The sequence below is a fragment of the Lissotriton vulgaris genome, chromosome 9 (assembly GCF_964263255.1).
Source record: "Lissotriton vulgaris chromosome 9, aLisVul1.2, whole genome shotgun sequence".
Classification (NCBI taxonomy): domain Eukaryota; kingdom Metazoa; phylum Chordata; class Amphibia; order Caudata; family Salamandridae; genus Lissotriton; species Lissotriton vulgaris.
In genome coordinates, this window is record NC_141697.1 from 907804958 (window position 1) to 907820489 (window position 15532).

The 15532-nt window shown below is 42.8% G+C and overlaps 1 protein-coding gene across 1 annotated transcript in view; it reads left to right on the plus strand.

The window, feature by feature from the left end:
* LOC147692486 (synaptosomal-associated protein 25-like) overlaps positions 1-15532 on the plus strand; it is a 552838-nt gene that overhangs the window by 475864 nt on the left and 61442 nt on the right. The window lies entirely within an intron of this gene.

Here is a 15532-nt window from a genome sequence, read left to right on the forward strand (position 1 = left end):
CCTGACCTCATAGATTCCACACAGGCATTCCTTAAACACAGCATACTCCTCCTACACACTGCTGCACATCTAATCTTGGTCTCATTCATGACTTGAAGACATATGATCACTGTTATCTTGATGTAACTCTGTTGGCTCCCTTTCCAACCCACACCATCTTTATAATTAACAAAGCCATCATGACACACCCCTGCTTATATGTCCAGCAAGCTCACCATCTCCGGTGGTTCTTGACACACCCACAGCCAGGACACCATCAGACAGCCAAACTATGAAGTGTAAAAAAAGAAAGAAAGAAAGCAGAAGGCCTTTACCGTCTATGCACCTAGGATCTGTAATAACACCCCACATCCTCCAAGAATGCCCCAATGCTGTTCCAATTTACTAGAGAGCTGATACACGCCTTTAAAGAACGCAACTTCACAATGCATTAGGCCACAAACTAGCTACCTCTCCTGTCACTCATTGACTTTATGCTTGCCTTTGACACTGTAGAGCACTGACTATCATTTGGCTACTTTCGCACTATGCAATACTACATACATACATAATATTATGCAATATAACTTACTTTTTAGTAACAGTAGCACATAGTCTTATTCTAAGAAATTGTTTTATTGATAATCTTTGCCATTGCTTTGATCTCCAGTTTGCTTTACACAGCAGCACTATTTCTTCTTTTTTTATAGTACTATCCTCATTTATTTCATATTTTATTTATACTCTATGAGGGATTCGGGTAGCTGGGTAGTTATCCATTCTTAAAAGCCTATTTAAACCATGAGGGCGCTGGTAACAATCCTGGACAAGTTCAACAGAAGCAGCTGTTTTCCGACCAAAATCTGGTATGCTAATAGAGGGTAGACAGTATATGCACTTTCGATGCCCAGATACAGAGAATGCGATAGTATGCAGGATCCTGATAAGGAGAGTGAGAGTGTATGCGCAGTATAAGCACAGATAGAAATCATGTGGACTGTCTAGGTCCAGATAGTAATTCTTGTATGTATGGATCGGGGACGATGTCCATGTCTACAATATATGCTCAAGGATGTTACGTAGTACTATATGGGTAAGGTGTTTACAATGCCCATAGACAAATATTTTTGATCAATCTAGGTACAGAGTCGCATTTGAATGCGCAGTCTAGGGGAGGATATTCGAAATGTAAATGTAGGTAAAGGTCACACAGTAGTACTGGAGTGTGGTGCATGCAAAGCCCACACTAGAATAAAGACAATGTGAGTGTATACACATTCCAGGTTCAGACGTACAGTACTACATGTAGTAGCAGTCCCTGTTTTATTAAAGACGTTTTCTGCATTGCCAAAATGTTTGGAATTGTATATTTTGAGGTCGTTCTCTTTCAAGTGCCCTTCACTGTAAAGTGATTCTTCTCACATCAGGTTGTACTGAGGCGGTCTCCAAACTGGCACACCCTCAACATGGGCACGATGAAGTGTGAAGTTTCTGCACCTGGCTATCATGAGCATCTCTTAAGTAGTACTCCGGGACAGACAAAAGAGCAGGCTAGACTTAGTAATTTCTTCACTTTACACAACAACAAAAATGTGCAGTGCCAACCGAAACCTCTACTAAATGGCTGTACTCAGGAAGATCTAAACAGAAGCCTTGTGCTAACAAAGTCTTCAAAGAATTTCTAAAGATTAATCTTCCTGCCCCAATCCTCCTGACTTCAATGTCTGCACCCTCCGTCCACAAGAATGCAGGAAATACATTTCCACTGTCTATGGAAACTGTCCTCATCATCCATCTTGTGCCATGCTAAATCAGGGGCACCTAACTTGATCCCAAAGGCTTCAGCACTAGTCTACATACACACGCACACAGTGTGCCACTACAACGCATGTGCTACACACATACTGCACATGCACTCTGTAATCACACAGGATTTCAATGCAAGGTTTTAGGTTTTCTTTTCAAGTAACAGCAGAACTTTACACAAGATGGGCCAGGGGCCTCCACCCTCACTGACAGATAAAAAACAGATGTAGTCAACTATATGAGATCATAGAAAACAACATGCTCCCACTGCCGCCTTATTTACTATACCTAATAGAAGGACTGTAGTACTCTGCCCACTCTGAGGATAAACTTGGTATGCCCACCAGGGTCAGAAGATAGGAACTGTGGATACCAGATACATGCAGCCGGGCACTCAAGGCAGCATACTATGAAGGGGACATTCATTGTCTGTATACTATGAAGGGGACATTCATGTTCCAACAGAAATCAGTCCTAGAGGCCGACAGACTGTATACTTACGTCTAGTGCCTAACTATTATGCATGCAAATAATATTTTCTTTCTACAGTTGTACATCCTCCGATCGCATGCTATCCCAAAGTCCTCCTCCCCATTATATTCTGAAACCCTGCACGAAAATCGAACCATGATTGAAAACTTTCAATTGTTCCCTCTGATTTCTTTCCTTTGAATCATCCTCTAAATGCCTCCTATCTCTGAGTATACACAACTCCCAGTAGCATGCCTGTCTGTTAATCTCCTTTATTTCATTTCTGTTAGTTGCCTACTCTTCAATTCATAGACCACAACTTTCCTGTCTTTGAAACCATATCCCTGCAACCTAACAATATCTAATCTCCCCCATAGCCTATAAAGTCATCCCACTAACTATTTGAAAGAACTCACACAGCCCTTAATAATGATCCCACCTAACTGCAATTAATCTAATCAGCCACAAAGAAACTTGAGCAAATGCATGGCATGGTTTTCTTGGGAATGCAAGACTAATCCCAATAACTAACAAAAATCACCTGATAAGCCCTCTATCTGACCTTGGTTTTTGGGGTTGCATGCCACTTGCCTTAAAAAGCTTCAATGACTTGTCAAAGCTAGTAAGCACTGTAGAAATCAAAATACAATATAATATAATAAAAGCTTGCTTGGCTGATGGTAAACTGGTACGGTTTGCAAAGTTTGCGAAGGGTAAAAAGAGGGTATTTTGGAAAACTTTGCTAGCTAAAAAAACTTCACGTTGCCCTAAAATAAGTGGAGGGAAATGGTTGCTATTGCAGTTATGGGCGTGGCTGGGGCACAAGTAGGGAGCAAACCTGCTTGGGTATTTACAAAACCGCTAAAGTGACAGCATTTTTTTGGTAATGTGTTTTTATGGTCTTGATTGCCTGTGTATGCATTTATAATCAGTACTGAAGGAGGAAGAGCAAGAACTATGAGTTCTTTTCTGTCCTTTCTAATTTCTAGCAACTACGCAGTTTCTTTTTAGATCGAGCCTGGGCAGCACATGCGCTGCTCGTCGAAGTATGCTGTATGCAGGTAGAACTTGAAGCTCTACCCACTCTCTGCCTATATTTTTAATTGGCTTGTGTCATTGTCCACTGTAAACTGTGGCTGTTCATTGGTCAATAGACTTAGTGGTCCCTCCTTAGTACAGCCTTGTCTCATTTTGTAACCTCCCATGCCGACACCCCCTATAAACACGTGTTGTTACTCTGTAGGCTTTAATTACAGCCTCCGAGCACTATTTCCTTTGATAGACACACTCTACTAACGCTTTTTAAAAAAAATTATAAGCACGGGCGCGGAACACATTTGCAATGCAATAGGTCTTGCATTTGCAAGAGTTCAAGCTATTGGCATTGTAAATGACGATGCCTTTTAGGTATCTGTTTTAAAAACAACACATAAACAAAAAAGATTTTCATTTACAATGTCAATATCTCAAACTCTTATAAATTCGAGACCTATTGCATTGCAAATGCTTGTTTTTATTTCTTAACGTTTCTAAAATGTTCTCTTATCTCAATATCATGTGTGTTTATTGGATTCAAATGCCTGCATCTACTGCCACCTCGTGGCGTGACACGGAAAAGGCAATATATTTTTTCAAACAGCCTTCCGGGACCTGGGCTGAGGTTGGATTTAAAAGCCTTTGAGGTGTGCAGCACATTATTCGATTCTCGCCATGATCACCATTTTCCTTGCCTTTATGGTCCTTGAATAAGTCCGCCTTTTATATTTACGTTGACATTTTTTGCCAAGCAGAATTTTGCATCCCTGCACGTTGATGGTGACCTTGCGGATTCTCGGAAAGCATTGCACGTTTACCATCGGACTATGAATTGTGGACGTTCTTGTAGGCCAAAGACCACCACCATTTCAGAGCGAACCGCCAAAGATGAGGAGTCTGAATGAGGGACCCACTGGACACCTTAAATTCAGCAGAAGAGACGGCGCTAGAATGCTTCATTATATCTCTTATCATGATTGTCCTCATCTTCTGAGGTTGAGCTTCTCAGCATTTATGTCCCCAGTTGAAAAAAAAAGCGTAGGCCAAGTCCCTGATGAATGTACACCTCATCCTTTGGCATTGATGCTACAGTAACCAGTTTTGATCATAGCCATGTCTTTGGGACCCAGCAAATTGGCATTATCAATCCACGTTTGAAAATTCTGCCATAGGTGTTTAACCAGTGGCCATCAGGAAGCGTGACATTGAACTATCACTTGATAACAAGGCATAGTGACAGTCATTCGGTGTTTAAACCTGTTTCGTAGGCTGCCAAAATTTAGTGTAATCGCTGACTTCCAAGGTGAGGGCAATTTGTGTTTGAAGGAAAGTGTTGAAATTCTAGTTGGTGTGTTCGTTTAAGAAAATCGAGGGAGATCTGACTTTATTAGTCTTTTGCTGTGAGTGCTACTTTCTGTCACACCTCGATCACGTGCTCTGTTTAAATGGCGTGTGTGCTATATTTTTCTTAGTGTATAAGATGCTACTGATGGCCTCCCAGTGACATTCTATGGCACTTGATTTAGCACTAAAGATGGGAGAATTGTTAATGATTGGGCCCCAGAAAAGCACAGTGATAAAGTGCAAAGCCATGTACAATAATAGCTCTGCGCTGACACAACATCTGTATTAAAGTATGAAAATAAGCTTTAAGCACTAACAAAACTTTTTGGGCAGCTAAGGAGTCAGTCTCGAATTTCTTTGTGAGTTTGGCCTAAAAAGGCCTAATCTAAAAACGAATTTAGTCCATCTCTTTAAAACTTAAATGTATTAAATATGGAATGTTGCTTTCTGAGACCATTTTAAATAGCTTGATCTATTCATAACATAAGGAAGTCTTCTGCCCCAGTATAAAAAACATGTTTGTGACTTCTTTTGTACAGTTGAGTTGTGACGTTTGTAGTCCTCTGTAATAAAAAATTACATAACTGCTCAGCTGTTATAACTTATTGCAGTTGAGTTATGATATCATATTGACTGCTGCCGCAGCCAGCAGCAGAGGTAAAAGCAGGTAACAGAACATCATTGCAACTGCAGGGGAAAAAACGGAAGTGAGAACTGGCTTTCTCTTCCTGTGATCTATTTTTCTAAATTGTAGAGCGATCAGCAGAAGAGTCAAGTCAGGCAATCTTTTTTCAGTTTGTAAAAAAAATGAAAGTATTCATAGCATAAAAAAAACATTAGGTTGCAATGCATCATAACAGTTGGATTATTAAAACAGGTTAATAAGATATAATATGTCCTCCGCTGCAAATGGCTTGAATGTAATCAACAGCCAGGTGTCCCACTGCAACAGTTAAAACCATAAAGTGGCTTGTGCATAAATGGACAGAGGCAAACAGAACATCTCAACAACTCAATAAATAGAACACCATTAAAACATTACTTCCCTACCATGTTCCTGAGTCTTGCAGCAGCAGAGAGAAACGTATGAACCATTGTGCAAATGTATTCGGTTTGTAGCAGCTGTAAATAGAGTAGAGCTGGTCAGCACCTTCTATTATTCAAATACCTAAGTCATGGAATTAAAAATACCTAAGAACACTGCTGTCGAACAAGGGCTGACCAATGTAGATATGACACACTTTTTAGAATATTTACAGGACTCCTTGAAAGTCATGATGGATACTAAGTTGGGCCCAATAATCCCGCGTTTGACCTTGATTGAAAACAGTATCTCTGAACTCAATAGTAGTCTATTGTTAAGGGGTGTAGCAACTAACCCATTGATGGCTCCTTTAACATCGGACTGTTCAAACCTAGTAGACCTACATATGAACACTAGGGAACACCTACCTGCCCCTTCAAGGTCATCGAGTGGCAATGTACATTTCCGCCCGGTTTCGCCCCCATCTTTACTCCATACTGCAACAGAACCAGGCACAATTTCTGGCTCAAAGGAAAGTTTGGCCGCAAGGGGCCAACTTACTCAGGAGACCATCGCACATGAAGAGCAACATCCAGGAGGAGGGACGGGCCCTTTGGAAAACTATGTATAACCTGCCTGACATTCAGCTACCACCAGAATCAGCTCCATATTTCGTGGTATTGGGGAATATGCCAATTCTCCCTCAGGGCACCAAGGAGGACTATACCCAATTGAAGAACAAGGTATTACACTGGTTATCCTGTAACACAGCACTAGGAATAAGGGCAGAGAAAAATATTATCATGGTGCGAAGGGTCAACTGAGTTGGCAGTTCCCGTAAGCCATTCGACAGTGACTGTGTTATCAATTTTAACCAACCTCACATTGCAGAAAGGAATCTGTTTTCTTCTGCTAATAATGACTCTTTTGGCCCTAAGTCGTCAATCATGGCGCTACCTCTCGGTTTCTTTTACAAACCTGAAACCCCAGGACGAAATCACCTGTCAAATATCTTCAGGGGTCCAAACAACAGTCACATGTCACTATATAAATCATCAAGGAATTCGATTTCGAACTGGGCACCAGATAGAAACCATTGGAGCAGGTCTGGACATGCCTGGCGGGAGCTGCCACCTCCTCCTACTCTAGAGCTATCAAATCGTTTTGCACCTCTGATCACTCTGGATGCTTGCGATTGACTTAGTGGGCTTGATTCATCGAAGCGAGTGGCACTACTTAATTCTCAGGAAATTCCACAAGCAAGTACCAGGACGGCAGGTGTTAGTAATAGAAACTTTGTATCCTGGAATATTGCAGGACTTACTAATAGGTTTTCTGACCCTTTGTGGATTATGTACATAAAACAATTTAGTGTGATGTGCTTGCAGGAAACGTGGCTAACTGGAAGCAGTCTACCACTGGAGGGTTATAAGTCGTTTATAGTTCCGTCTACCTCTTCTCACGTAGGGAGACCAAGAGGCGGCCTTGTAATTTATATCTCCCTGCCAGTCGAATGTAGGTTGATGGTCCTGCCTACAGAGAGCCCGTGTATTCAGTCCTTTGTACATTGCAGGGGGTCCCATAAGCTGGGCCTCATACATTTTTATAATTCAACATTCTAGATCAAAGATGTATGTAACATAACATTGTTAGGCTCCTTTGTAAGGCAGCACTCTTGAGACTTTGTGATTGCTGGGGATTTTATTATTTACACCTCTGGTGACCCCAGGGTATCCAGTGTGGCTGATTTGGGTTGCCCACACGTGCAGGGAATTCACTTTGATCACTCCCCACAAGGGGAGACATTGAATGGCCTCCTCCATGAATTTAACTTATTGTCCCTCATGTGTTTATCTGACCCGTGTAGCAAGGATGTTATTCCATCTTTAAAAGGTAGATGTGAGGGATCATTTATAGATTTTATTTTGGTATCTTTGCCCCTAATTGATTTATGGTCAGGATTTGCTATACAAGTGAGTGTTCATAGTGACCATAACCCCCTATGCGTTTGTTTTCAAGGGCCCTTAATGCTGCATAGAGGAGGGCTGGTCAGTTTGGGGAGGTGAGACCAACAGACAATGGAAGGCGGTTAAAATGGTCCCAGATATCCCCAGATGCATTCTATGAGTACATGTCGGCTTCGTGCACCAATGAGTTAGCTAGGTGCTGTTCAGTAACCTCAGCGCCTGGGGATGTTATCAGCGCATTTAACACCCATCTCAGGTAACATAAGTGACTTCTTAAGCACCCCAGCCAGGCGATCTGTTACTCAGTCCCCTAGATGGTTTGACTCCTTCTGTTCCCAGGCAGCTAGGAAGTTGCAGGAAGCACTAATCAAGAGCCCTACGGACCCTATATTGGTGAGATCCCGCTGTAGGGAGTGTAAACTGGAACTGGCAAGACTGAAATCCGCTATAAAGGACGAATCATGGAGGGAGCTAATCGATGCGAGCACGCTGAGGGACAGTTCCAGATTCTGGAACATAATCATCAACCCCCTTTTAAACCCTGAGGAAGAGAGAGCGGTAGGTGCCCATATTACAGAGGAGTGGGTTCGCCATTATGAAGCTATGTTTGAGTGCCCCCTGAGTTAACCTTTTCTTTACCAGGGGCGGTTGCTGCATCTGATCTGGTCTTTAGTTGCTCTGAGGTTAAGGAAGGTATTATTGGATTGACCAGTAACAATGCCCCGGGACCTGATGGTATCCCAGCCAATCTTTTCAAATCAAACCCACCTCTTTGGGTGCCGGTCCTTGCTGCAGTTTTGAATGCAGCTGCAAATTCCCGCTGTCCTGAGTCTTGGGAAATCTCAACTATAGTGCTAGTTTTCCAAAAAGGCAACAGTGACAACACTCACTGTTATAGACAAATTTCCTTGCTGGAATCAGTGGTCAAGGTGGTAGTTCAAGTGCTCTTGGACAGGTTGACAACTTGGACAGAGGAACACGCTAGTCTATCAGATATTCATCATGGGTTCCGCCCTGGAAGTTCAACTATGGCCCAGTGTCTTAACCTGTCCATAATCCTAAACAAATACAGAATCGCTCGACCCGGTACGATCTATTTAGCATTCATGGATTTGTCTTCCGCATTTGATCGCGTGAACAGATGCAAGCTTTGGCAGTCCATGTTTGCTTTTGAGGCAGATGATAACATTTTCTTTTTCTTAGAAAATCTCCACCAAGCAACCAGGGCACAGGTTAGATTTTCACAGGACTCTAAGAGCCTTCCACTCTGTGGCCATTAAGCGAGGTGTACGACAGGGCTGTATTTTGGCCCGATTTTTGCTTAATTTATATATCAACGACCTAGACAACGTATCACAAGCCACAAGGGTTGATTTTCCACAGGTATTACTATATGCGGATGACGCGCTTCTTATATCTAGGACCGCTAGGGGGCTACAAACCCTGCTTGACTCCTTTTCTGCTTTCATGAGGAATCGGGGTCTATCTATAAACAATTCGAAATCCTTTGTGATGCAGATGGGCCTTCGTACAAAAACGACTTTCCAGTTTAGGGTCAATACCGCAAAGGTTCCCAGCACTGAGGTTTTCTCATACCTGGGAGTCACCTTGGATGAACATCAGAACTGGGGCCCACTTAAACAGAGAAAGAGGGGAGACTTAGTGCCGGCAAATGCGGCCATTTTTAATTTTGTTCTAAATTGGGCAAAAGACCTATAGCAGCACTTTTAAAGATATACCAGGCCAAGTGTGTTGCGATGGCCTGTTATGGCAGCAAAATATGGGGGCATGCAGCTATGGGAGATTTGCAAGTGGCCGAGAACATGTTCCTGAAGCGTTTATTGGGTGTGCCAATCAGAACCTCGAACATGGTTTTGATCGAAGAACTGGGGGTCACATATTTCATGAAATAAACCTGCAGCAAACTGTTTTTCCACCAAACCGCATGCTGTCCGATTTATTTATTTCCTTGTATGCTAAGTAGCCATTTACCATTGTGTGCTGGGGAGAGTTGCCTATATTGGAATTCTGTCTTTAATCCGCCTTTAGAAATGGCAGTGATGTCCCATGTGCTAATGAAACATTCCGGCCTCCCTAACAAAGCAAATTGTTCTCTGGCCCAGAGCACATTCATGAAGCATTTATTGGGTGTGCCAATCAGAACCTCGAACATGGTTGTGCACGAAGAACTGGGGGTCCCATATTTGAGCGACACCTTGGCTCTCCGTCCAGCCATTGTATTCTGTGAGCATGATCAAGCCGAAAACAGTCAGTGATAACCTTCTGATTAAAATAAAGTGTCTTGTTTGGACCAGATAGATTACCACAACATAATTGGAGCTAATTTAATACGATCCTCCTACTGTGGTTAGCCCAACTGCGTGTGATGCAGAAAAGTGGGCATGGTATTGGGGACAGACAAAGATCTTCTCAAGAACACATTCTCACTGACCTGTAAGCACAACCTATTGCAATAACCCCAAACACTAGCACCATATGTCATAACAGAACAACAGCAAGCTTTATAAATGTTGACCGTGACATCCAAGAGTTTAGAACCCAGCTTCCCAGCAAACCTAAAAAGTGCCTCTGTAGTTTGTTCAAACTGGGATTTCCTAACCTTCATTAAGTGCATTGAGGTACCTTTGCAATCAAAGGGTACCCTCAAATATGCGAAGGTTGGAACACTGAGAACTTTATCACCATTGATAAAATAAGGTCTCAGGTTGGAGGAAGTGGTGTGTGACTTGGCTATATTTGTCATGAGTCCCAGATCATTCATTAAACAGACTAATGTATGCAACAGCTTCTGCAGGCCAACACCTGTTTTTAATATGAGCACACAATAATCTGTGCATAGCAATGCAGGGTGTTTCCTGGGACCAACCCTAAGTGTGTCTACCTCCCTGAGAGTTAAAAAGGTCTCAAGATCATTGATATATAGACAGAAAAGAAGAGGGACCAGCACACACACCCTTGTCTCATGCCACGCTTCATTTTAATCGGGGTGGTGCATTCACCGTTAGCCCCATACCTTATGCACTCAGTCACATCTTGGTGCATCTGAGCTAAAAAGAAGTCACCAATGGGGTCTCCACCCCAATTTCCAACATTTTCTCCTAACTCTTCCCTTATTCACCTAATCAAACGCTGAGGTAAGATCCATGAATGTTAAGTACAGACAACCCTTCTCCACCTGCGTATATTTAGTGAGGATTAAGTGACGTTCCAAACTTTGATCAACTGTTCCAAGCCCTTCCCAGACCCATACTGATTGATCGAAAAGTTGCCCTTCTCTGCCACCCATGCCTTGAAGCGATCTAATAAAATCCTACCCAATACTGTGGCTGTTGAATCAATTAGTGAGATGGGCTGATAACATCGAGTGTCGGTTCTGCCACTCTTCTTATAGATAGGGCAGATGATGGCATTTGACCATGACTTAGGCGAGCCACAGTGACAGCACTTCTTAACCCTTTCACAATCAATAAAAAGATAGATTGGTAACCTGTAAGGGTCTGTGGGCTTATTCCTTGCACTAGTTTCTATCGCACATCTAACCTCCCTAAAGTAATGGTTGCCAAGTCAGAATAATTTCCTAAGGGGTCGATCACTACAATGTCAGAATGTTTATCTGATTAATTCCTAAACATCATTAGTCTTACATCCTGGAAAAAGTGTACAGCCCATTTATGTGACGAGATGAATGCATCAAGGACTGTGTTGTGTGTATCTCCAAAGAAAGGGCCTATTACTGTTTTCCAAAAAAGTCAAGAATCGTTTCTTAAGCTAACCTCACGTACTTGTTCCCAGGCTTCATGCCTTATTGCTTCCTTTCTGTTTGAGATGGCCTGCTTATAATTCTATACACATAATTTCACCACATCTCCCTCCCTAGGTACCCCCTTAAGGGCATAAATAAGATTTCTATGTGCCTGCAAGCATGCTCCGTCAAACCACTTCTGGGGACACTCCCAGCAAAGTCACAGAGTACAATTATTAAGAATCCAAGAGGGGTGGCCCAGCCCATCCTCGTCCAGATGCAGACCGGCCCCCTCTTGGCCCGGTCTTTGCCCTGGCACGTCGCACATGCAGCCCGCACTGCAGGAGTCCCAAGCACACTTAAGCGTCACGATCAGCTCCTTCTCCTTGATGTGAGGCTGCTGGGGGATGAAGTCCCACCCCAGCAAAGGCAAAATTACATCCCATGACGTGAGTGTCCCAAACGCTTTTAAGCGCGATGATCAGCCCCTCCTCCTGGCTGTGAGGCTGCTGGGGGAGGAAGTCCCACCTCAACAATGGCAAAATGTGGGCGAAAGTGCAAAGGAAGTCATTTAAAACAAAGTAATTTTCCACTCAGTTCATTACAGACAATGAAGTCTCTCTGTATGTTACTGCTAATTCTACAGCCCTTTTGTATTGTATTTGCCTTAGACTGATTCTAATATTTGCAACAGATTAATAAATGCTGTTTGGTGTGTTTAGTTTCGCACAACAGATTTTGCCTTTATTTATCATGTATGCAGCCTTGGGCATATGAAGAAGCAAGGGTTATGATCGGACCATGTATTTTGAATAATAAAATACCCTCTGTCGTATTTAAAAGGATCTTGTAAGTTACCTTGGAGTTCCACAACCCTGTAAAGTAACTCGGCCTTCGACCTTGTGCCTTTTGATGGTCACAGAACTCCCCACTGACTTGAAGTATCCCTATAATGTACAGCAGGAGGGGCTTTATCACATATATGATCATTTTAAGATGGAGGAAACCTAGACGCCTCTCCTGCCTTATGACCCTACCTCCCAGATGTTTAGTTTTGTTAAGTGAAAGGAATTGTAGCAGAATTCTGGGGTGGGCACTGAAGTGGCCCACAGGCAGTATATCTGCCACAAATGAATTTGAAGTGGCCTTTATCACCTTGTCTTATGCTAAAACTGGTCTTGTATGAGATATCCCTACTCCACAGCTTCTAGGCTGACTCATAGGGAAGGACTCCAGATAGGATAAGGAATGCATTTGAAGTTAGACAAGGCAACTTAAAAGGTGGAGAGTAAAAAGCTCAGAAAGAAGCACTGATTCAACATCTGAAGGTCTATTATACTAGACTTAGCCTTTGCAGAGAACTGTTGCAAAGAGGGCAGTCCTAACATTTGTATGAAGGAAAGGGGGCAGGATGAACCATGGGAATGTTGTTATTCTTGGGTTAGATCTACTGTCTATTGACTTCTAATAGCCTTCACAACTAGCCTCGAAATGTTAGAAGATTACCACAGGAAGTGCACCCTCTTACTATTGAGTTGACATTTGGAAGAGGGTGTTCTTACCTCAGACTTGAAACTCTGCTCTTAGAACTTGGTCCTAGAATTTGGGGAGCAAGTTTCCTAATCTGACCTTCGTTTGCAAAGGGGACTGAGTCTGCTATGACAGTGCCTTGGTAATGCTGTGACCCAAGCTGCTTTTTATTGTGACCATGACATTGAAAACAGCTAGAGTCTAGAAGTGTACCAACACTGAGGTACCTCTTATGGTGAGTCTACAAACTCCAGTCACATGGTAAGATGCTCACAAAAATCCTTAGTTGTGGGTAATCCTTGTAAAGAAGACTGTAGTCATACTATCGGTCTGATTGTTATCATAAACAGTGCTGACGTACCGTTGACTTGTTCCCTGTTGTGGTGCTTCCTGTCGTCGAGGGATTCAACTTTTAGGAGCATTTCGCCATTGAGCCACAGTTGAGCCTAGAGATTGCCAACAAAATGCATACCAGTGGAGAGACAAAGTAAAATAATTGGGGCTCGGGGAACCTCTGTATATATCCTTTAAACTGGAGCTTCCTAAATCTCTACAGCCTGTAAGCATCTCCTCTGATAACCTCCTCCGCTCCAAGGCTGATAGAGCACTTTTCCCTATTTCAGCCTGTAAAGTAGTGTCCCTCCCTACCATAGCCAATACACATCTTCGGCCCTGTAACCAGTAAACTGGTGCTTCCTTCTTCCTTTTCGTACAAGCTTGACCTACGTTCAGCTCCATAGCCCAGAAGCCTGTCCTCTGTTCACCTTACTTTTTCAGTCCAATTCGCTTCAAGCTAGACGTACCCATCTCCTCTAAGCAAGTGTTTTCTTGTTTATTTTAAAGCAGCAATCCTATTGAGTCGTCTTCATTTCCATGACTATACACTTGCCATCTCTCTTTCTCACCAAACTTTGTAGGAAAAAAAGCTCTTACCACTCCATCGATTCTTTGATGCGTTCTGTATTGCCAGCTGCTACACTGTATTTTTGGCTGATCACATATTGGCTGTTCTCTCTGACCACCCCAATGATTTTCAGACATCTCATCCATCTTAATATTGCCTTCTGGAACACTTCAAGTACAACTGTCTTATATTCCCTAATGTTGCTACAGGAGAACGTTGGAGCACCTGTGTGAGGGTCGGTGACAGTTCCAGTGTACAAGGGTCATTGTTTGACTGAGAACGTGGAATTTCTACTGGTTGTGGTTTTCATCACCGTGCAGACTTATGTTTCCTTTACTAATGCTTTCTCACCATGTAAGTCGGAACTAGTCCACTGTACCTCTCCTATGCTGAGGAAGTACCATGTTTTATTGCTACTGCTGCATGGAACACAAGAGGGTGCTTTGCCACGGACAGCTGTCTTCTATGAAACAGGTGGCCTGCAACAATAGGGAGGCGAGTTAATATTTCTGAAGCTCAAGCAGTAGCTCCCTCTTCCACCTGCCAAGGTTTGGAGAAAGCATGTCTTGTACGCTTTTGTAGTGTTTGAGTTGTTTTAACCCACTTTTTTCCTATCCACGGACAAGCAGATGTGCGCTTGCTTTTTTTCGTGCAGTGGAGTCGATAGTGCAATCTGCACTGATGTGACTTGTTTGGTACCCTTGATTGTGACCTACGTACCACCTACATAAATTACTTCTGAATGTACCCTTTTTAATACCTCTTGTTTGGTGTATTTTGACCTGCTCTTGCACTTTTTGTGCCTGGATAGCTCGGTGTCCTCTCCATATCCAAATGTATTCTGCAGCGTCTCTTGCAGTGTAACACCCCTTTACTCGTTTTGGTCACTGTATCGAAGATTGTGGACTTGCTCTTACATGTCTTGTGCAGCGTGACATGGTCTTACACGTCCTATACAGGATTAGAATGAGTGTGACAATAGAAATACTCTGTCATTCTTTGTGAACGAGTGTCCCACCCACTGTTCTTCTACACAGACGTTTGCTCTTTCACATGCACAAACCTATCTTAAACATTGTCCTTGTAGACAACGTCTCTTTTTCCTGTGTACACATGTCTTTATTAGCATCCTTTTACATAAAGCTGTTTTTTTATCATGCTTTCACACTTACATTTGTAGACAGAGCTGCTCTGTATTCTGGATAGGGTCTACATTTCCTTCCTACCAGTGGCCATCTGCCGTTCTTGTAGATTGAGCATCTCTCTAGTGTGTGTACAGAGGAGTCTGCTCTCCTGGATGCCCAGGACTGCCCCCTGTGGTGTTAATAGTTGGGGTTTCTCACTAGTCCTTGCTCATAGTGTTGCTCTCTTTTCTGTGTACACAATGTCCATTCCCCTGTTCTCCCAAGCCAAGCTGTTTCCAATTACACGTACAGAGCTGTCTCATATCTTTATGAAACATGGCGGCTCCATATGTTGGGAACCAGTGCCTCATTTTCAGATTTGGCTGCCCCATTCTGGGGACCAGCATTAGCTGGTGGAATACCCGCATGATGGAGCAACACAAATTACCTTCTAACTGTGGAACATATGTGTATTATAACAAGCTAGACATTCTTTGTTCCATGCAAACCCATATTAGTCACAGAAAACTGTGTAATAAAATCCTGTTTTCTCTCAAACCCAGTGCAGTTTTGGCATTGTATAAA